The following is a 25,498-nucleotide window of genomic DNA, read 5'->3' as shown; positions in this document are numbered from 1 at the left end:
CTTGCTCATCTTTCCTGTCTTATCTACCATTTCTTATCCTCAGGTGCCTTTGTCTTAATCAAAGTGAAACCTCCACATATCTGTATGTTTAACTTAAGGCAACCTTTTCTTCACTGTCATTTTTGCTGGTCATTTAAAGCCCAATACTAATGGCAATGGCTTTTATGAATGAATAGGAAGTAGCAAATGAATGAATCAGGGTAGAGGTGGCATTTGTATGAGAAAGAATCTAGTCACCCCCTGACTTTCTCAACTCTTGATTAGAATACAGCATATTTCTCATCTATAACTCTTAAATTTTAATATTAACATATCTCTTATCCCTCTACTGGACAACATATAATTAAAGGGTATAAAATAAAGACATTGCCTGGAAAACCTTTTGCTGGGATCAGATGGGGTGGCCAGTTCTGCAGAGATGAATTAAGATTTTAAGGAAGAAGGGATGCTAGAAAGAAAAAGTCATGCACTATTGTTTTTGCCCTTGCTGAAAATGTGATAGTAAAAAAAAAAAAAAAATAGAATGGAAAGAACCATGTGGACCTCACCTAGGCTCAGTGGTAAATCAAACTCTTCTGGTCCTATCAACACAAATTTTATCTGCAGTGTCAACTGATCTTACCCAGCACCTCTGTGACTGTTGGATTTTTAAGCTGAGAGTGTGGCTGCCCAGAACAAGGACTACATATCCCAGTGTTCCTTGAAGAGGGTGTGCCATGTGACCAAGTTCTGATCAATGACCTGTGAACAGAAATGAGGTGTGTGAATTTGAGGCTATGGCTTTAAAAACAAGGTTTTTGCCCTCTCCTTGCCTTTCCTCACTATAATGGCTGGAGTCTAGACATGTTTTGACCAAAAATGAGCAGCATTAAGAAGGAACTTAGACTTCTAAGCACCGTGTAGTACAACAGAACTACCATGTCAGCCTCGTTTTTAAGGAGAACAATCTATTCATGTTTATCCACCTTAAGTCATTGCTAACTCCATCTTTCTTACAGTACCCAGTCATATGCTAGCTAGTACAGGCCCTCAGAGGCTGAGCTACACATCCTTTTTCCTGTAACAAAAAGCCAGTGATTTTATGCATGTGGGCAGAGGGCTATTCTTGGGGCCTCCATTTACTCCAGGGTCTGCTATGTGACCTTGTCACCCTGGTGCTTTGAGGAAAGTGGCCTCTTTATCCTCACCCAGTTTCAAAAGCGTAAATTTTCTTCTCATGGATATTTGGTATTACATTACAAAAAGCCATTTAAAAAGTAAACAGTGACCTTTGTGCTTTAATTCCTTTGGTTTGAAGTTATTAAAAATTCATTTATGATTAGAACATATCCTCTAACTGGGAGAGAGCCACTAATGAATAGGAAGTCAAATTCGCAAACTGTGAAGATTGTATTTGGATGGATAACCACAGCTGTGATATTGAGGTTTTATTTTGTAATTACATCTAACTTCTCCAAGATTAAAGTAATTTCAAACTCTCTTGCCATTATACTTTTTCAAATCTTTTTTTCTCAGCTTGCATCCTTAGTTCAGTGGCTAACACACCCAGGATTTAAATCCTTTCAATCTCCTCTGACATGGCTGGGAGGGAGATTGGGATTTCCATCCTGAGATGTATTCAGGGGAAAAGAAAAGCAGGTGTTTCCACACCACTCTGTAGTGACTAAGGTTGGGAAGATCACTCATCCTCATGGCAAATCAGAATGAGGGGAAGGGATATACTGCTCTTCATGGAGGTCGAACAGGCTGTGGACATGTCCAGTGCCCACTGGGTGGACACAGTCAATGTGGATGTGATGGGATGTGATGTCTTCAGTAAGTTGAGTATTGTTAAAGCAGTGGGGAGGGTTTCCCCCCAAATCCTACAAACCAACTTTTGTCTTCACATCTATTAACTATACAGCTTCTGTTACATCGTGTTGGCCATCTCCTTCAACCTTGACCCATGTAGTATCCCAAATTTAATAAGGCCATGAACAAGTGACCCTATGCTAGAAGTGTAGTGATGATTCAGCCTTAAGTTTTTGGGCAGTTCTGATCGCCAGGCAATTTTTGCCCATCATTTCTGCTAATCCTTAGGGTGACCTTCTGAGATGGATGTTATTGCTGTTCTTAGTTGAAGGAAGGGCCTGAGGCTTAGAGATGTTAAAGAAATTTTAAGGAGCTTTTTCATGCACCATACAAGTGCAAAGACTACAATTGGCCTAGAGAATCTTGCATCCATGCATGAACTCTGAAATACTGCTCCATCTAGTGAAGTGCATTCACTCACTTTTATTTAACCAGTGTTTATTGAGGAACTATGTAATGAGTCCTCTATTAAGCACTTTCACATATTCACTCATTTAACTATATTTACAAATGAGGAAACAGTCAGAGAGAAGTTAAGTCACTTACTGTATGCAGAAAGTGGAAAGTGACCAGGTTTTTGAGCCCAGACTAAGACCTAGAAGAGAAAGAATCATATGCATGAGACATGAAGCATCCCCAGGCAAGGATCCTGGGATGATGAGCTGCCAGGAGCCATTATTTATGGACATGCTCACACCAGAGTATTGTGGACTCTTCAAATGAAGAGGACAGGAGGATGTCCATGCTGGATGGACAAAAGCATAGTTTCTGCATCTGAAGACTCGATCATTTTTGATAGCTGTAGTTTTCTTTTATATTATTTATGGGTATAAGAACTGGGTATAAGAGGTGCGGGGAGTGAGAGGATTCACCAGAGACAGAATGGGGAGCAGAACAGGCAGATTGACTGAAATACACTGCTAAGGGGAGCAGCGGGCTAGACAGGCAAGGTCTGCTGAGGCAAGTGGGTATCTCCCTGGTTGGGGATCGAACTTGTGCTGCAGTGGCTGTGGACAGCTTCATAGTGCTGTGACTTAACCCCTTGTACCACCAGGGAGGCCCCTGTAGTTGTTTATTAAGCAGATAAAATATTACTCGAGTATTTAGTATTGACAAGACACTTTGCTTGGTACTGTTTTTTTTTTTTTTTTTTTTTTTTAATTAGGTTCCGGTGTTTTACATCCTTGTTAATTTCTTGACAATATAGCGTTTCCCCACTCAGGTTGGTTACCATCTAAAATTGGAATTATCCTCATCTCACAGAAAATAAGAGGCGATCAAGAACTTCACCCTAAGTCATTTGAATGCTCAGTCATGTTGCTGGCACTGGAAACCGCACTTGTTGGATTTAGTTGTGTGGTTAATGCCATTGTGCATACTGACTTATTCCAGCAGAAAACATTTTCTGGGGAAGAAAGCCTGGCTACTAGCACAAGGCTGCCTCTAGCTATCATGACATTATTTAAGTCAGTCTTATGTTTTATAACTACTATCCCCCCCAAGGTATCCAGACAGTTATCACAGGCCCTGGTCATCCCAATATCCTGCTCACTTTTCCTGCTGAGATCCCACTTTATTATCCTTTAGCAGCCCTGACATCTTAAATCTGACCCCACTTGGGTGGACAAAACATTTAACCTTAGTCCTATTGAGCCAGTGACCAGTTCTCACCTCTGTTCATCTGATCTTGGCCAAAGTCCCTGTGGTTTGTCAAGACCAGCCACAATTTCTTCCCTCATGTCAGTTCATCTTCTGATTTAACCTCACCATTCTTCCCAAGACAGAATTTTATCTTTTAGAGGCAGCATAAGATGAATTTTTCAAATGTGTTACCGCTAGCCTGGGACTTAAAGTAGAGGTAGCTTCGCAGAATGGAAAAGCATAGATGAAAATTGAGGCTGTACCAAAAACTGAGAAAGAAAAAGAAGAGGTCAAGGCAAGCCAAGCCAATTTTAAAAAAACAAAGAGGGCAATTAAGTGTACAATAGTATATCAAAAAGTATAGATTGGAAGGAATGATATAAACAGAGACCAAGCAGAGAGACCAAGCCCAGGTCCACACATGTATGTGAGTGGATAAATGACTGGTACATTCTCTACAGAATATATGGGGGAGTGGTCAAGACTACTGATAATCCAAATTGGTTACCTATGTGAAAAAAATAAAATCAAGCACATACATAACAGACAGCATACACAAAAATAAAATCCAAACTGACTAGGGTTCTAAATATAAAAGAGAAAGTTTACAACTTTTACATGAAATTTTTACATGAATTTAAAATATGAAAAAAATTAAGTAGGACATTAAGAGTGTAAATCTTGAAAAAGGAAATTATATATCTGGCTAAACTGAAGTTTAAAAATTCTTACCAACAAACTGAAAAGACAAAGAAAAGATAACCTTAAAAAGTATTTATAGTTCACGGGTCACATTTATAACTCAAATCAAAATGAAAAATAAATCAATAGCCAGGTAGAAATATGGACTATATATTTGTGGTTCAGTAAGTCACAGAAGAGGAAATGGGAATGGTCACTAAATATAAGAAAATAGGTGACCAAGGCAATAAAAATTAAAACAAAAATGTAGTATCACTTTATACACATTAGAAAGGCAAAAATATAAAGACATAAAAAATTTAAGTACTGCAAAAATGTGTGAAAAATGGGACATTTCAGCCACTGTCTATGAGAATATATATTGAAATGGCCATTTTCAGAATATCTAGCAGCATGTGGTTGCATATGACCAAGTATCCTGTGATTCCCTTGCAAGATACAGGTCCTAGAGAAATATTTGCAATACACTTAAGGAAACTAACATGCAGCTATTTTCTACAGCATTGTGGATAACAACAGAGAAAAATGAGGAACAAAATAAATGTCTACTGAACAGGAGAATGGATAAGAAAACTGCACTGCATTTCCACAGTGGAATAATACACAGCAGTGGAGGTAACCAAATCACATGCATTGAATGGAATAAATCCTAAAGTAAAATATTAAGTGAAAATGTAAATCACAGAATACCACTCTCTTTTTTTTATTGAAATTAGGAATAATAAAAGCGATACCATGCACTGTTTTTATTTTTATTTTTTAAAGATTTATTTTTATTTATACAAGAGCCAGGGTACAGGCCAGATGCGTGGGAGTGTGAGAGGATTTACCAGAGACTGAGTGGGGAGCAGAACAGGCAGACTGACGAAATACACTGCGGAGGAGAGCAGCCGGCACGACAGGAGAGGTCTGATTGCCATGTGGGTTGCTCCGAGGCTGGTGGGGATTGAACCGGCACTGCAGAGGCTGCGGACAGCTTCGCAGCGCTGCAGCGCTCAACCACCTGCACCACCAGGGAGGCCCATGCACTGTTTTTAGATGAATGTATGCATATGAAAGGACTGAGACTTAGCTGGAAAGGTCCATGCTAATTTCAGGGTCCTAGGTACCTTTCTGCAGGGAAGAAAGAAGAAAGGAATCCTGGACATGTTAAATATGGCTTTAACATGTTGATCTTTATTTTATAATAAGAAGCAAATGCAGAAAATATTAATGATTCTTAATGGGGGTTGAATGAAATTAACAAATTGTATGTATGTCTATGTGGGCGTATACTATATATAATGTAAATGCTGACTGTATATGAATATGACAATATAATATAGATATCTGTAACATGAATAGGAAATATGGAACATTCTCTAGCCATTTTAGGGGGTCAGCAAATTCAGGTCTGGGACATTAACATTAGCTGTACCTCTTCTTGGCTGTCTTAGCTACTATGCAAGTTATTTCATCTCAATGACCTCATTTCTTCCTTCATCAATAATATATATTTCAAAGTGTTATTCTAAAGATTAAATTAAAAAATATAGATTAAAATATGTACAGTATATTAGCATGATACCTGGCAAAGAGTAGACGTCAATAAAACACTACCATTTTTATTTCTTCAATAAATATCTACATCTTGCGTATTGCCAATCTTGTAAAAATAAATTATCTGGAGTCAATTTATAATGTTTTATCAATAGCATAACATCATGTGCAATAGAATTGGATAGCACTCTTTTGATAATTTATAGTTATGACTCCAAAGTGGCCTGAAGCATTTCTCATCAGGCGATCCCTTCACAAAGGATTCTAAAGAAGTGGTGGTCAATATTTCTTTCTCTGATGATGGACACATTTTCTTTTTTTAAAAAAAAGATTTATTTATTCACACATAAAAGTACTGGGGTGTAGTCCAGAGATGCAGGAGGTTAGGGGATTTACCAGACAAAGTGGGAAGCGGAACAGGCAGATCTACTGAAATGCACTGCTGAGGGGAGCAGCTGGTGAGACAGAAGAGGTATACTGCACCATGTGGGTCACATCCCTGGCTGGGGATTGAACTTGTGCTGCAGTGGCTGGAAATAGCTTGATAGCACTGTGTCTTTAACCCCTGCATCACCAGGGAGACCCTTGGACACATTTTCGATGTGCCCAACATAGCAGCCACTACTCACACATGGATATCAAGCACTTGAAATGTGACAAATAAGAACAAAAAACTTATTTTTTAATTTTATTTAATATTAATTAAATTTAAATAGCCACATGTGGCTCGTGACCACATTGGCCAGCACAGGACTAAAGGAATAAAATACCTTCTCCATCAAGGACATACTGGGCACCTACTACATGACAAGTATACATGCGGGACCCCATAGGAGCAAAACAAGGCCGCTTGTGACCTCAATTTATAATCAGTGAAGGGAAAATAGACATACAGGAGACAGTTAAATGACACCGAAGAAGCAGCAGCAACTGAACTAAAATGAGTGGAAGCTAAGGTATGTGGCAAATACCTGCTCGATCACCCTGGACAGCTGTAATGAGGGAGGGCTGCCTGGCAATGGCAGGTGGTAATAAGAAGTTAGGAGATGAATATGTCTACAGGTTTGTATAGGAAGGGGAGGGCAATCCTGACGCCCAGCACAAGCTTAAGCAAAGGAGAGGCTGGCATGGCCATGCCACAGTGGAAAGATGAGAAGGAAGATGTGCCTGCACATGAAGTTAGACTTTATAGGACTTTCTTTGATTTGTCCACATCTCCAGCCTCATTTCTTTCTATCTTCTGCCCTGCCTGTTCCTTCTAGTAACTCTGAATTACCATTTGTTCACCTGAATCTTCCACCTTTTAACTGGTGATGAACCATATTAACTGATGCGGCTACTTCTGCTCAGATCTCCCTCCTCCATGACCTTGTTGAGTAATGTCACCTCATCCTCTAAGGCAGCTCAGGCACTGTTATCTCTAAGAGGTCTTTCTCCACCAGTACCCCCTGCCTCTGTGGGTATATATTAGATGACTCATCTGTTTACAAAGAACTTGTACACATTTCTGGCATTGATAGTATTATCTGAGGCCATGAGAGAGGTTATATCTTATAATTAAGTCTTTCTTCCTTCATTGATCAAGAGTTCCTTGGAAGCAGGGACCACAGTGCATTTTTTTTTATATCCCTAGAACTTGTTCTATTCTATAGGAATAAATCAGTGATTTCATCATATAAATAATGCAGATTCTGGGACTCCCTTGGTGGCGCAGGCAGTTGAGCACAGCGCTGTGAAGCTGTCCTCAGTCTCTGCAGTGCCGGTTCGCTCCCTGCCGGTGAGGGTCCCACATGGTGCTGCAGACCTCTCCTGTTGCGTCCGCTGCTCCCCTCAGCAGTGTATTTCGTCAGTCAGCCTGTTCTGATCTCCGCTCTGTCTCTGGTGAATTCTCTCACCCTCCCGTGCATCTGGCCTGTCCCCGGTTCTTGTATAAATAAATAAATAAATAAATAAATAAATAAATAAATCTTCTGAAAAATTAAATAAAGAAATAATGCATATTCTCCAACAATGTTTGAACATGGGTGAGGCATGATCTTTATGATCCTTTAGGAGGCAAGCTTTGTTAATAATAATAGAGTTGCATTGTCAGTCTGGATGTATTTTCCTAAAGAGAAGCATCATCTTTTGGACTCAGGGATGGCAAAATAACAGGGATATTTTGAAAAACATGAACATGCAATTTCTATTCCTAATTTCACATGTCTTGTTAAAAACAAAAGCACAGTAAAAAATGAACATTAATTCTGTAGGGTGAGACTGGGTATCTTTTATTAAATATTTATTTTAATAATGAGAAATAAATTGAGACAACAGCTACTATAGAAACATAAAATATATACTTATAAGAAACATTTTCATTCTCTTAATTTTCTTAGCACCTTGACTGGTATTTCTCAATATCTGATTTAATTTATAAATGTTTTTACTCTTTTTATATATTACATATTCATCTAGTAGTGTGACTTTCTACCAGATGATCCATGCACCTTGCTCCCTGGCTTCCATCAGGTCTTGTTCAAATACTAGGGCCTCCAGGTGTAGCTATTGCCACTCTGGCCTGAGTTTGATCCCGGGCCAGGGAGCTGCCCCACATATGGAGCAGCAGACCTCTCCTCTCTTGCCCCCTGCTCCGTTTAGCAGTGTATTTCATTCAGCCCACCTCTTCTACTCCCTCCTCTGTCTTTGGTGAATCCTCTCATCCCCCTGCACCTCTGACCTGCACCCCCGTTCTTTTATGCAAAAATAAATAAAGCAAAGCCCAGCACTTATTATCATTTGCTCATGCTCTCTTTTCCTGCATCTCACATATCATTACCTCATAGATTTATTTTATTCATTAAATAAAATTAGCAGGTATCACCTGCTACTCCCCTCAACTAGAATGACAGCTCCTTAGAACAGGAATTTCTTCTCTTTCCTTTCCAAAAGCACCATAACACCTAAAACAGTAGCTCTTATTGTGTGTGTGTGTGTATGTGTGTGTGTCAGGGGAAGTGTATTCAAATTGCTATGATCAGAAGAGAAGGAAACATTAGCTAACATTCTATTTCTGATATTCAAAATATAATTTAATATAGTTATATAAATAAGGTAATAGACTCTAAAACCAGTTTTTATTGACAGCTATTTCTGTAAAGGTTAGAGCAATTTTGCATGTTAAGAACCAAACTTGCAAGACCCAGATCTCAAGGTGTCTCCCGTAGTGTATCTAAGATTCTCCTTCGGGAGTTGACAGATAGCCCAGGCTTGTTTGCTCGAATGGGAGGAGGGTGAGCTAAGGGGCCTGGATGAGCCATGATGCACCCTCAGTAGTTCCGGGAGATTGAGGCAGGACTGAGGCAGGAGATTCCAGTCTCCTCTTGTCAGGCTCTGACTCAGACAAGGAGGCAAATTTAGTAAATAGATTTTTTTTTTTTAAGTCAAGAACAAAGAGCTCTAGAAAAGATTCTATTACAGTGACTATTGCATCAGCCTGGTGAGAAGGAAGGACTGGCATTGACATCAAAGATCACTGATTACCCCAACAGAATCAGAAAGATAGCCAGGTGTGTGTGGGATTCTTGGGCGCCCCTTGGGTCTGGTGTGGTGTGGGCTAAACATAGACCTCTCTTCCTGTTCTGAGGGTAAGGGCAAGATCATTGGAGTTGAGAAACATAGAACCCTCTAAGGTGGAGGGGAGCAGGATCCCCATGTCAGACTGGGCCAGGGGGAGGAAGGTGGGGCATGTTGCTTAGATTCAAAGAGATCTACAAAGAACCAGGGAGGGTCAAATGGCAGAGGAAAGCTACTACCCAATGGAGCCAGAGCAAACTTATCACAAACTAAGGCCACCATGCATGCGGGCATAGGTAGAAGGAGGCATCACTCAGAGAGCAGGAGAGCCGTGGGATCTGCCATTACTCTGCTGCCACACCTGACCTAAGCCTTTTTTTTTTAAGATTTATTTTATTTATACAAGCGTGCAGGAGGGTGAGATGATTCACCAGAGACAGAGCAGGGAACAGAACAGGCAGATGACAGAAATAAACTGCTGAGGGGAGCAGCGGGCGAGACAGGAGAGGTCTGCTGCGCCATGTGGGTTGCTCCGAGACCGGCGGGGATCGAACTGGCACAGCAGAGGCTGCGGACAGCTTCACAGCGCTGCGCTCAACCGCCTGCGCCACCAGGGAGGCCCTGACCTAAGCCATTTTTGAGGGATGTTAGCAAACTATGGAAACTGGAAGACTTAGCATTTTTGCACATATGCTGAGAAATCTAAAAGGATAGTTTTCATTACTGAATTAGACTCAGGTCACCGAGTGGCTGTATCCCCACAACTTAGCAAGCGGCTGATCGTAAGAAAACACAGGCCTGTCATAGGCGTGACAGAGAAACTGTGTCTTTTTTTGCATGTCTGAGTAGACCTGAGTACTGAGCCAGCAACACGGCCTCTGTCCTCTTCCCTGAGGAAAGTGGCTGCTGGAGGGCAGACTCCATGCACTTTTCCTGAAGTCGGGCTCGTCTTGCCCTGGCCCACCCCTGGGTACACTGTGGCGGCTCCTGAGAGCAATGTGACAATTGCCACAATTTCGCATTAATTGGGTGGCTGTGCTAGTGTGGCATAATAAGCCACCTGCCCCTGTGCGCTGGACTGGACAGTCAATGACGGGTAAGATCAGGAAGTGAATTCTGACAACCTAAGACAGACGCAGTCCCCGAGGGGAATTTGGTTCCCACCTTTTCAGCCATGACGAATAACTGGAACAATTAGGCCTGGGCGTTATTAAGGCACCACCAAAATATGTTGTTACTCATTGCCAGCAACTAGGCGCCAGAGTAAAGGAATGCAACTATGGAAACAGAAACTATTACTTAGTAAATAATATAGCCAAACACAGGTATGAAAATAGATAATAGTATATGGAAGACATAATGAATAAAGTAATAATAACAATGTGATCATAATTCAGATGTTCTAGAATGAATCTCCAGTAGGAAGATTAGAGTATGAAATGTTCTTGATTTATACTTGATTTTCTGATAAATAATAAGCAAGATGTAATGATAAGTGACACAATGTGCACGTATGCCTTGATAAATGATTAACTATATGCTATGCAGAAACAATGAAGCAATTACTGTAAAAAAGTATAAAAAGAAAAGATTGTCTACAATAAAGTGCACTCAGATTTTCACTCTCCCTTGAGTGTGTCTGTGTGTCATTCTTTCTTGTCCCTCGCCCTAATTCCTTCGATCACCTTTTGCTCATTCTCAACCAACCCTGAGATTGTCTCGATCTCCCGCCACTGCTGGGCTGGTCCGCGGCAGTACACCAAGTGGTGAAGCCACTTTTCTGCCTCCTAATAACACTGTCTGACAAGATCGTGAGACAGCTTCCCTGGGGGGTTGGAATCACACGCTGTAACTCATGATTAAATCCCCTTGTCCACTTTTCCTGTGCCCTCTCCATAGAGTTTATTTCAGCCTGACGCAACAGCCCTCGGTTGCCCCTTCCCTATGTGACAGAGCAGGACGCCAGCCCGCTGCCTCTTTGGTGGCAGGACTGCGTGTGCGGGTTCCCCATGGAACGGCCCCCAGAGCACCCCACGCGGTGTGAGTCACCAGCTGTCATTCTAGATATGGGGCTTTCGTCTCCATTCCTCTTGGAGACTATCTCTCCAGTGCGGGATTGGGGAACCTCTCCCTGCATCTTGCTGAGCCGGGTCAAGCCCAGGTAGTGGGTGCTCCTCCCCAGCAGGTGCACCCAGGTCCCTGGCAGTGCCCCCTGCCATGGGTGGGTACCCCACACCGCCGCACTTCTGCGCCCTAGTTTGAATTTTTAATTCCATCTCACAAAATGGTGCCATAAATCATCCCGCGCTCCATTTAGAGAAGCATTTTCCAAAACCACCTCTGAAGTAATTAAGGAGAAACTACACAGACCTTTAAATCAGTTCTCTGAGATATGTAGGAGTCTGGAAACTGCGCAACTCGCTTTCCCTGTAGCTCTGTCGCTCCCCGATCCATTCTGGCTGTGACAAACTATCATCCCCAAACCTTCATTCACAAAATATTTATGAGCCATTTGTGAATCTTTAGCCTCTGAGAAATATAATGCTACATGACAACAATGAATTACAGGGACGTGTACAAAGTCTTCCTTTAATAGAACCCATCCATCCCCGGGTCCACAGATTCATAACCGAACTCTGCTTCCAATATGAGATGCAGACCAAATATGACATTCTCAAACCTTGTGGCCATGCCACGAGACCTGGACATCTCACCTAATTCACCTATTGCCTGCATTTTCAAAATCAAATAAATACATAAATAACAAGTAAATCCAAAAGAGATTCCCTCGGCTCCAGGGAGAGCTTTTAGTGCATATACAAAGCAAACCAATTTGAATGTTTCCCCAACATGCAGGTGCTAAATACTCGTGCTTGGCAGGAATAATTATTTGCTGTATTCCCTGGATCTTCTATTTTGCTGAATTTAATTTGTTTTCAATACTTAGAGGGAGTAAAAATATAAAAGTGCATCAAAACAAAACAAAAAATGCGACCGTGAATGAAAGATTTACCACAGCGCTTGTTATGAATATTGTTTAGGCAGCATAAAATTGAAAAATAGCAAGAGGAGATCTATCTGGAGTCTCTTCTTTCCGCTCTACAGCTGGTGGGAGACGCGAAGCTGAAACAATGGAGTCTTGGGTGAGATGGGGCAGCGCTGCCATCAGCGGCCCATGAGTCCAAGTCAGTGCCATTCTTATAAAGGGAAAACAGTTGTGACTTCTTTATGGTCTCTGCTCACCGGCAAAGGCTCCAGAGTGATGACAAAGGTGCATGTTGTTAGAAGGAGACTTCACACAGACCTGGGGACCATCGGAGCCATGGGAATGAGCTAAATCAGTGACATCCATAACAGAGGAGAAAACATTTCCTCAGACAGGAGACAGTCATTCTCGAACCTAGCTGAACATTAGAATCACCTGTAGAATTTTAAAAATTACTGATTCCAGACACCAACCCAAGGCTGGCAGAATCAGAATCTCTGCAGCCGGGGCCCAGGCCCTGCTAATTGTAAAATGCTCTTCAAATAAAAAACTCTTGCTGGGTGGAGAAATATTGAGTTAGTTGCTGCCTACTAGCACTGAGTTGTGGTTGCCTTTGTGGTCAGCTGTGATTGATGATTGACTGCTCGTTGGTATAGTGAGAAGTTGTTAACTTGAAATATGAAAGCTTTCTTTAGCATTTAGACTTACTTAACTTTATGCTTGAAATGGGAATAGTGCTTTTTGAAAAATAGGATATTCACATAAAAATACAGATTGCCAGTGCTCCTTAAAAAGGCTGTTCTGGATATTTTATATGGCACATCAGTGGACCAAAGGTGATATCTGTCCTCTTATACAAGCAGATCTCGCCAGTTTGTCACAGTCCCCACCATTCCCTTTTGTATGTCCTACCAGGCCATTCTCTCATGAATGTGACCTGCTTGGCTTTTATAGTTCTTTTTTTGCTTCTTTCTTTTTCTTTACAATTACTAGCACAAACCTATAGGACTGTTAGAAATAATAGTTCAAAGATTCATTTTTTTTTTTATAAATAAGGAAACAGAGGCCTAGAAAGTGCAAACTGCTTCTTAGTTCTATTATTTCTTAAGCTCTGTCATACTTTTTCAAATCCCCATTTACCTAAGCCAAACTTACAGTGAAATTTGTTTTTGCAGATTGGCCTATTAATATTTAATGATGTTTCTCTTTGAATTTTAAAGTAGTAATTAAATTGAACTGTTCAGAAAGAACATATTAATTCCAATTTTTTAAATATGAAAGAGAATAAATCTTGCTCAAAACAAAAGCACAGTAAAAAGTGAACATTAATTCTGTAGGGTGAGACCGGGTATCTTTTATTAAATATTTATTTTAATAATGAGAAATAAATTGAGACAACAGCTACTATAGAAACATAAAATATATGCTTATAAGAAACATTTTCATTCTCTTAATTTTCTTAGCACCTTGACTGGTATTTCTCAATATCTAACTTAATTTATAAATGTTTTTACTCTTTAATATATTACATATTCATCTAGTAAAGGATCCTTGCTTTTCTTTTATCTTTTTGAGTCCACAGTGGCATCCAGCATAAGGCATTACATTTGATTGTTATCCAATAAATATTGGTAAATGGAGCAAAAGAAAGCAATATTCAGCGTAAAGAAACTATTGATAGCATGGGTAAACGTTTGTCTACTGAGCATGCTCACTGCATATAATTCGATGGAAATTTAACAAGCACATTCATGAGCCCAAGATCATCAGTACCATGGTGGCCCTTGCATTGTGATGGCATCTGGGGAAGCTGACACAGAGATCCATGCCCACTGTCATTTTCCTACGTCTCCCATGGTGAAAGGAAAACTCAAATCCATTGAGCTTCTACCCTCTTCTAGGCATTGTAACCAGCCAGAGAAATCTGATTTAGTTGTTCCAACAATCTTAAATATCACTGCCCCTACTTTGCAGATAGGGAGAATTGTGGTCTAGAAGTTAAGTAATTTTTCCCCAATGTTATGCAGCTGTTAGTAGCATAGCTCAAAATTTCCTAAGCTTCTCACATCCTGGAGATCACATTACAATGTTCGCTGAGGTGGGTCCTGAGAGTCTGCATTTCTAACCTCCCTAATGTTGACACTGCCCACTCATATCCACCATCTTTAATGGAAGAGTGAGCCATAATTAATATGAGGAGGAGTCCTGGAGGTCCATTATAATGACATTCGTTTCTTTGAAGTTAAACTAATACAAAGAGTTGTGCAATCATTACTCTAACCGATAATTCAACTCTGTCTCCTATTTTGTCTTGGAGTCTTGTAGGGTAAGGTAAAAGTATCAGGCTTTTCTGCCCTCCCACCATTAGGATGGATGACGGAACCCTGTGGTCCCGGATGCATGCCTGATGGCGGGCACCTGGAGTAGGGTGTGGGCCTAGGTGGATGGGATTCACCTGGGCTAAGACTGGCTTTTAAGGGCGGCATCACGGGGACACCAGCAGAAGCCGAGAGAGAAGCAGAACCATGAGAAGAGCAGAGAGAATGTGAGAGAAGGCCGGAGAGCCCAGAATGAAGACTTGCTGGGGGCTGGGAGGCCTGCCAGCCTCCCGACCCCCCAGTGCACCTGCCTGCCGTGTACCTGGTAATCCTAATAAAAGCCTGAAAATCCACCGAGGTCTCCAGGACTCTCTCCTCCTTTACCCCGTCTGCTTGGGATCACAGAAAACCTGCTCCGTGGCCATTCCTGATGTTACACATCTACAAGCCCCTATCACACTGTGCAGCTCCACCACCTCCTTTCTGTCCTTGCACATGTTCCCAGTGGAAAAGGATGTGGAATTCCTGGCATTTAGTAGGTCCTTTTTCACTGGCACACTTGAAAAATAAATTCTGCATCACATCCTTTGCTCTAAGCATTATGCTGGATGGACTTCAGGATGCAATCATTACCAGAAATGGCCACTACCTAAGCCAACTCAATGTTTCAATTCAGCATCACTACAAGAAGAAAGGGTGTGCTCCAAAAAAGTGTATAGGATGGAGTGTTAACCATCACCAAACGTGCTTGCAAAGTTTACAGTTTTTATAGCTAAGGGGAGAGAAAAAGTGAAAAATTAGGTCAGTCTGGAACCAATGGAGGGTCTAGAATAGAAATAGCATTCATAGCAATATAGGGCAGAGATGATCAAGGGACTGTATATTGAAAAGAGAGACAGTCAGTATGAAGCAACACAAAGCAGATGGCCAGTTCACCTGTAGGATCAATTAAGGAAGCTCTATTTACAAGGAATTAGATTTTGAAGTTGTGGACAGGTGTAAGGCAATCACTAGGCAGTCTGCACATCTCAGGACTAGTAGTAGCGTAGCCACTACTCGTAGGAAAGGCAGGTTTGGTGGCCCCATAATTCAGTCCTCTGCCTGACGGCATGAGGGAAGACCGAGCTATCTAAACCCACAAGGAGAGGCAAATGGATGCAAATAGAAGATTCTCCCCAGCACAAAGCTAAGGTTAAGATGCCTAGGTTGCGACTTAACCCCTTGCACCACCAGGGAGGCCCAGGTGAGCTTATTTTAGCATCATCACTTTGAGGGACTCTGAGACAGCTCTGAGATGCCTGAAACTCTCTCCCAGACCACACTGTAAGGACCACTCGTCGGTCAGAAAAAGAAAGGCTTTGGGGCCTCCCGGCTGGCTCAGGGAGTTGAACACAGCACTGTGAAGCTATCTGCATCCTCTGCAGCACAGGTTTGATCCACAGCCAGCCAGGGAGGCTCATCAGACCTCTCCTGTCTCACCCACTGCTCCCCTCAGCAGTGTATTTCAGTCAGTCTGCCTGTTCTGCTCCCCACTCTGTCTCTGGTGAATCCTCTCACCCCCCGCACCTCTGGCCTTTACCCCAGTTCTTGTATGAATAAATAAATGAATCTTTAAAAAAAGAAAAAGAAAAGCCTTTGCCTTGAGTAGCTCCCCAGTATCCAAAGACACACATTGGAAGCCTTGGCTTAACGGTGAGCACCTGCTGGCGAGTTGGAGCAGCTGAAGCTTGCTTCTGGGACAAGCAAGTGCAGGGAAAGCTTGAGTGGTTGAACAATTAATGTTTCCACTGCCATTTGGCTCGCTGTACCATATCTACCCAATGAAAAAATAAATGCTTAGTAATAAGGATTGTCAACTAATCCCAAAGGGTTAATTCTGCACTAGGCCTGCTTGAATTTTTTTTTTTTTTTAAAGAATATAATCAAGCTACAGGGAACAAAGAAGCATGTTCATGGAGAACTTTTGCTGACCCCAACGGCAAGTGTGCCTCAACAATTCTGCCTTCCTATAGGCGGGGAGCAGAAGGGGCATTTGTGAGGGGGGAACAGCTCCTCAGTGTCCTTGACAAAGGCTGAGTGGCGGGCACTGCTGTGGTTAGCATGACTGGATCGCATGCTTGGGCCCCACCCCAGTCAAGGCAGGTGGTGAAGTTTCCACAACAGTCTGTTCTGTGTCCTTTGAGATCGCGCAGAGAGCAGGGCTAAGCAGGGTGGGTCAATGGGCTACATTTTGCCAATAAATTGTGGCGCTTTGGTGGACAGACCCCAGGCAGCGTAGGGTCACCGTTCTGGGAAAATGGCCAAAACTGAAGGGTGTTCAACTAATGCAAAGCGCTATAAGCAGAGCCGGCAGGCAGCCCGAGGGCAGATGCAGACGTCAGCAGGGCGGGTCAGAGAGAGTGTAGAGACAAGAAGGCCACAGGGCACACACGCTATGAGCTCTGGCCCCCTGGAGGTCACCGAGGGGGTGGCCGGGTAGGCCGAGGGCAGGCAGCTACAGCAGGAAGCCAGTTCAACAGACCCAGGTGTGGAGGTCAGACACAAGACCCTCGGGAAATTTCAGAGCGGAGTAAAAGACCGGGATTCTGCAGTAAATGGAAACACATGCCCTTGTCACCGAGGTGGCCGCTGGGGCGGTTTCCTGACCTCGCTTTCTGGTCTTTTCTATGTCATGGGTAGTGTCAAATGCCAGTTCCAGATGGCCTCTTGTTAGGCCTGCAGGTGGGACTCCAGCAGTGGCGGCCAGCTGAGAGGTGTGTGTGTGTGTGTGTATGTGGGGTGGGGGGTGCTGTGCAGTCCAGTGGAGAAAGAGGAGATTGTGATTCCTACCTTCTTTCTTGCTCCTACTCTCTTTAGCACTGTCATCACCATTATTGAAGTATTGAAGTACTGAAGGCTAACTGTGCAATACCTGGATTTTGTTCTCTGCTCTGAAAGCTAGGTAAATGCCCTATCATTTGAAAGACAAAGAAACTTGAGTCAAAGAGGGTGAGAAAATAAATCCCCAAAGTCACACAATTGGAAAAAAATAGGACTAGAGCCCATTTTCATGTTACCCCAGATCCCTTGGCTATGATGTCACATAAGACTCGCTCAGCTTAATATTCTGCAGTCACTGCCTTGGGATTTTTAATACTTTCTCAACAGAGTCCCCTTTTTCATTTTGCACGGGGCTTCGGAATGCTGTCGCGGGTGCTGCTCACACCCTGTGCTCTTTCACGACTAACCTCTCTGACCTTCCACAGCCACCTATTCCCAACCTTTTACAAAATAGTAGAGAGTTGATATTGATTTTCCAAGGTAATTTTAAGCCACTTAATTTATTGCTGATTTTTTTTTTTTTCCTAAGGGAAACTGTAAGAAGATACAGCTGGAGCCAGAAGATGATAGCAATTTTGCAGTATGGAAAGTCCAAGGCTCTACATGGGTGTAAGGAACGATGAAGAGAATCATACAACTTCTTGCACTTGAGGCTGTGTTCATCTGACATCCTTCCACATATTTAAAAATTAAAGACACTCAACCCATCACCTGGATGCTTCATCTACATGACTCGGAAAGAGTCTCAGGGTCAAAACGGGAAAGCAAAGGCATCCAGTAACTCTATCAAAATGGCTATGGTTTTCTCTCTGCTTTTCCTTCATGTTGGACCACCTCTGCAGGCCTCTGGTGTGAAACCCTCAAGGTCAGAGTCAATCCTTCTCCTGGCCAGCTCTGGCCCCAAAGAGGAACATTAATTTGCTGACCTGGGCCACCCCTGTCATGCAGACATCCTCTGCCTTTCTCCCACACCACTGTTTATCAAAAGGACAGAGATGAGGCCCCCGCAGAGCAAGGACACAGAGTCGTGGATGTGAAATGAAGCGTGCTCCTCGGAGCAGGTCACTTGAGAGCGGCAAGCCAACACTCCACTTCTTTATCCAGCCAGTTAAGAGCGCTAACTTCAGCAGTTCATGGTTGAACCAAAACACGCATTGCTTGGGAAATAAGTCACAGACTGTGAGTCTAGCAACAGTAGAACAGAACTGCTAACATGGAAAACATGTCTATAAAACATGTCTCTCTACCTAAGCTCACTGAAAGCAGGTTGGTGCTCTGCCTTTCTCACCTCTCTTTACATTTCCCAAAATACTAAAGGAGTCCTAATTTTTTCATCCCCTCAGACCAAATTACAAGTTCTGAGTCTGTTCTTATAGAAAATTGGGATATTTCTCTCTCAAAGCAAGAAGGAGAATGTAGAAGCAGTATTTTTTTTATAACATTTGCTAGCATTGAACTATTTTTTTTTTAAGATTTATTTATTTATTTATACAAGCACTGGGTACAGTCAGAAGCACGGAAGGGTGAGAGAATTCACCAGAGCCAAAGGGAAGAGCAGAACAGGCAGACTGACACTGCTGAGGGGAGCAGCGGGCGGCAGGAGAGGTCTGCGCGCCATGTGGGACCCTCACCCGGAGGCCAGGGATCAAACCGGCGCTGCAGAGGCTGCAGGCAGCTTCACAACCCAGTGCTCAACCGCTGCGCCACAGGGGAGGCCCATGTAGAAGTGGAATTTAAGTCATGAAATTTCTGATTTAGGGCCCCTGGCAGTGCAAGGAGTTAAGACGCATGAAGCTTTCTGCAGACACTGCAGCACGAGTTCAATCCCCGGGCAGGGAGTTACCCACATGCCGCAGCAGACCTCTCCTGTCTCCCTGCTGTGCTCCTCAGCAGTGTATTTCAGTAAATCTACCTGTTCTGTTCCCCACTCTGTCTCTGGTGAATCCTCTCAACCCCCACACCTTTGGCCTGTACCCCAGTTCTTGTATGCATAAATAAATAAATCTTAAAAAAAGAGAAACTTCTAATTAAAAAAATAAAACCCGTTGTTGGACTATATTATTCTTACAGGAGCAAAGACTCCATGTGAAGTATCTTTATTCCACTCCTGTCCACATATACATAATGAAGTGGAAAATAGAGGTAGTTATTGAGTTAACTTGTGACATAAATTCCATGTGCTATGAACTATGGCCAGACTTGGAAGTGCAAGGATATCTGTGTTAAGGAAAAAGTGTGATCTCTTTCCTATGAGTCAGCTAATCATGATTTTATTTCTCTCATTTGCTTTTAATTTTTTCTTTAGTTATTTTAATAGACTATTTTCCTAGAGCAGTTTTAGATTTAAGGAAAAACTATGTAGTGCAGAAATCCCATACACTCCCCCCACAAAACCCCCCTATTATTAACAACTTAGTATGGTGCATTTGTTACAATTAATGAAGCAATATTGACACATTATTATTAACTAGAGTCCATGCTTTATTCAGATTGCTTAGTTTTTATCAAATGTTTCTTTTTATTTCCAGGCTCTCATCCAGAACATCACATTTATCCTTTGTTTTCTTAGCCTTCTTTGGGCTACAACAGCTTCGCAGAATTTCCATTGTTTTTGCTGATCTTGATATTTTTAGGGATTACCGGTCAGGTATATTGTAGGATGTCCCGCTACTGGAATTTTTCTGATTCTTTGTAGTTATATTGAGATGATGCGTTTGGGGAGGAAGATCACAGAAGCGCCGTGTTCAGCCCATCAGGGGTACACACGGCTTGTACACGTGTTGACCTGGGTCACCCAGGGGGAGGAGAGTCTATACCTCTCCTCACTGTAGAGTTATTCACATTTCCTTCTCCCAGTCCATCCTTCACTCTTTGGAAGGAAGAGCGGTTGCCTGGGCTGCCTACCCTTCAGGCTGGCCTGCCTGCACAAATTCCTGTGCTCAGAAGATTTGCCGCTTTTCCTCCACTTAATAATTTATTCAATTATTTATTTATGTCAGTATAAACTCAAGGATAATCATTTTACACCTTGACTTACAAATCTATCTTAATGATATTTTTTGCTAAATTATTCCATTTCCTGGCCCTTGGGGACTCTCTTGGGTGGTTCTGGTGCTCCTTTGACATACTCTCCTCATGCATGTGTGTGTGTGCATGTGCACACATGTGCATGCATGTGTGTATGTGCATGTTTGTGTTTCAGCATTTCTCTATTTTCTGGCACCATAAGATGCTTTAGGCTAATCTTGCATATTTTCTGCATTTGTCCTACGACAGTCATTTTCTAAGGATTCCTGGTTCTTTTATTAAAGAATGATGTTAGAAACCAAACAAGAATACCTCCTGGAATTAAGAATTTACATTTTAATCGTGCTGACTCGGGGGCAATGAAACCTAAACAGCATTAGGGTTATAGGCAAAGTGTCCTAAAACCTCTGAATGGAAGAAATCTCAGAGCAAGTGATGCAAATAGCTATTCAAGGAGTCAGATATATTAGAAATCAGGAAAATGAAAGGTCAATATAGAACCACTTGTACTTTTTGAAGTTCAAATTGCCAAACTCAGATACACTGCCAGATTTCTTGCATAAATTAGAAATAACCATCTTGGATCTTTCTGCAAAATAATAATAGTTTTTTTTTAACTCAATTTTAAAATAGTGCAATTAGTAAAAGAATAACATTTCTTTTTTTTTTTTTTTTTTAAAATGGAAACCAACATCTGGTGCTAGGAGTACTCAGGGAAACTGAGTTGTCTTTTCATTAAGCTTCCTAAGTTGATAAAACAAGAAATAATTACTATATATTAACCAATGTATATGCATATATCTATAAATATTTCTATATACAACCATGTGTAACAATATTAGTCATTTGCTTGTCCTGGATGTAAATGCATGAAGAAAGTAAATTTTTTTTAAACTCTAAAGCAGGGTTTTTTTTTTTAAGATTTATTTATACAAGAACGGGGGGTACAGGCCAGGGGTGTGGGAGGGTGAGAGAATTCACCAGAGACAGAGCGGGGAGCAGAACAGGCAGACCGAAGGCACTGCTGAGAGGAGAAGCAGGTAAGACAGGAGAGGTCTGCTGCGCCATGTGGGTATCTTTCCCTGGCCTGCCGGGAAATGAACCCATGTTGCAGAGGCTGCAGACAGCTCCACAGCGCTGCCCTCAGCCCTCTATGCCACCGGGGAGGCCCAAAGAAAGTAATTTGTAATAGGTCTCCCATCCCAGCACAAAGTTTAAAACACCCTTCAAATCGTGTTTGGAGTCCCTTCTTGTGTCAGGCTCTGATGCAATAATCCCTGTCCTTCTAGTCAATTCGGGAGCTTCTAGTCAATTCGGGAAGTTGGATTTGTGTGTACAGGATTTTAATAAAATGTAACATTTCTGTAGAGGGCAGGAAGGACACAGGGCAGGTTTTCTAATGCAGCAGACCAGGTAAAAGAGGAGAGAGTCCTGGAACCCTCAGTGGCTTTTGCAGGCTTTTATTGGGATTTATCAGGTACACAGCAGGCAGGGGTGCTGGGGGGCCAGGAGGCTGGCAGGCCTCCCAGCCCCCAGCAAGTCTTCATTTTCTGGGCTCTCTGGCATTCTCTTGCATTCTCTCTGCTTCTCTGCTGTTTGTTGCGCTTCTCTCCTTCTCCTGGCGTCCCTGTGATGCTGCCCTTAAAAGCCCAATCTTAGCCCAGGTGAATCCCATCTACATAGGCCCACATCCTATTCCAGGTGTCCGCCATCAGGCATGCATTCAGGGCTGCAGGCTTGCGTCATCTATCCTAATGGCGGGAAGGCAGAAAAGCCTGATACTTTTACCTTACCCTACAGTTTCTCAAGGGAAATCCACAGTTTTCTGAAAATGTGCACAGGGAATCAGTTAGATCTATCTAAAAGTCTGGAAGAAAGTCGATCTAAATTAATGTATCACACATTCTTAAAAGATAAGTAAGAGTTCAATAGAAGAAAATCAGAAATTATATTTATGATAGAAGAAATGACAAGGAAAAGGGCATGGAAGCGTGATTCAGCAAGATGCTTCATACAGTTTTATCTTCTTGTAGAATAAATTTTGAGATAAGGAGTGTGATCCAGAGAGGGAATTAGGAGTCAAGTTGAGGCAAGCGGTGATATGTATATGTATATATAAGGCCACAGAGACCAGACTTCATTCAGCAGGGAATGCAGATGATTACAACATTTAATTCAAGGCTAGGACTGTGCAAACCCAAGCCCCAGAGGCCCCCTAGTTTCCTGGATATTGAAGCTTCAGGATCTTGTGGAAAAGAGGCAGCAGGGTTAAAAAATCGTGAACTGTCTCCTTGCTCGGTAGTTCGTGATGTGGGAGTTCGTGATGTGGGAGTGAAGAGAATGGTGCTGATGTAGGTCAGCAGCTATTTATTTAGCACTTATTATATCCCAGGTGTTATCTTATTAAACTGTAGCCACAGGCATCATGAATAATGCCATTTAGCAGAGGAAAAGCTGAGTTTCCTAGTTAAGTAACGTGCTTGGAGTCATGGGTTGCCACGTGGCTGGTGCAGCTTTGGACACACCTGCACGACTCCTCACTGTGATTCCTTTGGCATCAGGAAACGTGGAACTCCCAATATCTAAGTTCCTTCTGGCAAATTCTCTTCTAAAGAGAACAGGGTGTAGCAAGTTTTGAGTATTACTTTTTATTTCTAAGAAAAACATCCCTTGGGGCCTCCCTGGTGGCGCAAGGAGCTAAGCACAGCACTATGAAGCTATACGCAGCCACTGCAGCATGAGTTCGATCCCCGGATGGCCAGGGAGCTACCCTCATGGTGCAGCAGACCTCTCCTGTCTCCCTGCTGCTCCCCTTAGCAGTGTATTTCAGTCTGCCTGTTCTGTTCCCCACTCTGTCTCTGGTAAATCCTCACCCACCCCTCCACCACCTCTGGCCTGTACCGCAGTTCTTGTATGCATGATTAAATAAATCTTTAAAAAAAAAAGAAAAGAAAAACATCCCTTGATGGTGGCCGGGTGGCTGTAGTCAGTTGAAAGAACAATGGCTTCTAGAAGACAGTAAACTGGATGAAAACAGGGTCTCCTCCCCCGTCAAAAGTTCATCCTGACCAACCGTCTCTGTAAATTGTTTGAGCTAAACCATTTCCATCTTTCCTAATGAGGAGAAATGGGCAGATAAATCAGCTGGGAGTCTGAAGCCCGGCCCTCTGAGGGGATGTAGCTGTCTGGTCTTTCCCCCCTCTGTTTGCCGGGATTTATGAGAGGCCAGAAGCTTTCATCTTTCATCCTGTGTCCCTTCAGTGGAATTCTGGGTAAGATCAAGGGAAGCCTCTGGGGTTTCAGACCTGCTGTCCCACTATCTGTCTACACAACACAATGACAAACCCAGGACACAGCCAGCAGAGCAATGAAAACTCCAGTCAACCATGTCGATCCTTACTGAAATCAGGGAGTCAAGTCTTCAGAAATTATTTGCTGTTTTGCTTTTTGCTTTTACCTGGAAGCATGTGGCATTCTGTAGACCCCTTGAGAAAGACGAACGTTATCCTCTTCAGTTAATAGGGTTATTTGGTGGATTGGGTTTGAGCTCAATCACTCTAAAAGCCTTAAGTAGAAGGAAGAATATAAAACACCTTTAGAACGCAGACTATAAACTTAGACGCAAGGAATGTATATTCACTAATAAAGCTAGTTTCAGCTGGCTAAGCATGTGCCTCCTGTGTGATTAATAAAAGCAGAAATGCAATCCTTTTGCCTGCATAGTATAGAGCTCCCTATGTAGAAGGAAGGCTTATAGGTTTCAAACTTGCCTCATATTTATATATATTTAAGCCCTGCCCTGTCTCCTCCCACCCAAAAAAGAATTTAAGATGGATATAACTCTTATAATGCCTCTGAGGATAAAGCAGGCCTATTCACCTTGACAAGCTAATTCTTAGTGTGCAGGGTTGTGGTGAGTAATGTGTGTGTAGGACTTTGTGTGCTAATCATATACAAATGTGAAGTAATTTAAATGACCGCTGGTTTTAAATCGGCAAGTTCTTAACCTCAGTATGTAACGAGAAGGAAGTCACAAAGGATTGTGGGAAAGTGATGCTTCTGTTGATAAGTCAGCAACAGGGTGATCAGAGAAAGTAGACACGTTTAATGCTCCTCCTTTTGAACACGAACCAAACCAGGGAAACCCAGTGAAGTTCTCAAATACACTTCCTTGGGTCAAATATTTAAGAGGGTTTTTTAAAAAAAATGTTCTTGCTGCCATAATTAATGCAATGGGCCGGAAAGCAAGTTCAGGGTCAGAAATGTTGACATAAGTTATGCCACAGTTTCTAACCCCACCGACCCTGGTTTAATAAGGCCTTACAGTCGCATCCTCCCATGCACTCAGCTTGCAATTGCCTGCTTCAAGAGACAAGGCAATTAGGGGCAGAGAAGAGCTTTCCAGATACATCTGGGGAAGAGGAAAGGTCTTCCACCCCAGGATAGAGCCAGACAGAGGATGCCCACCGTGTGAAGGATGAAAAATTGTCTTGATTTATGGGTTTGTAATAAACTTACTTGAAAAGTTAAGCCATGTTATCCAAAAAAGCTTTGTATTGCCTCCTCTCTCAGGGTAAGATGGGGATTTTAGGTGAGAGGTTTCTGGCAGTTTCCACTGAACTAAATCACAAGGTGTTTCATAATTCCATGTCAGTTGGTTGTGCCACTGAGCAGCTTTCATTTTCCTCATAGACAGAAAGCACCTACCTCTGCCCTCTCAGGCATTTATCTGCTTTTCAGCAAACATCAAAAGCTAAGTGTCTGCATGAACCCTAGAACCTTGTAATTACTGGCACTTGGGCCTCTCAGAGAAGAACTTGAGCGAAACATCTTCTGCAGGTGAAATGCTATCAATATTCTGGTCTGGCATGCTCTTGTCTGGGGTGTCCTATGTTAACGTATTCTGAAACACCAGTGCTCCAGGGAGTGCAATTTGCAACCCTAACGTGGCTTAGAGATCTACTTGACTCTCTTAGAGCTACGGATTTGTTAACGCCATTCAGGGCCACCATACAGGGGGTGAGGTTGGCGTATTTTCCAGGTGCAAAAGGAGGAAGAA

This window comes from Talpa europaea (genome assembly GCF_964194135.1).
Source record: "Talpa europaea genome assembly, chromosome: 1".
NCBI lineage: Eukaryota > Metazoa > Chordata > Mammalia > Eulipotyphla > Talpidae > Talpa > Talpa europaea.
The sequence above is the reverse complement of the archived record's forward strand: the minus strand, read 5'-3'. Positions refer to the sequence as shown.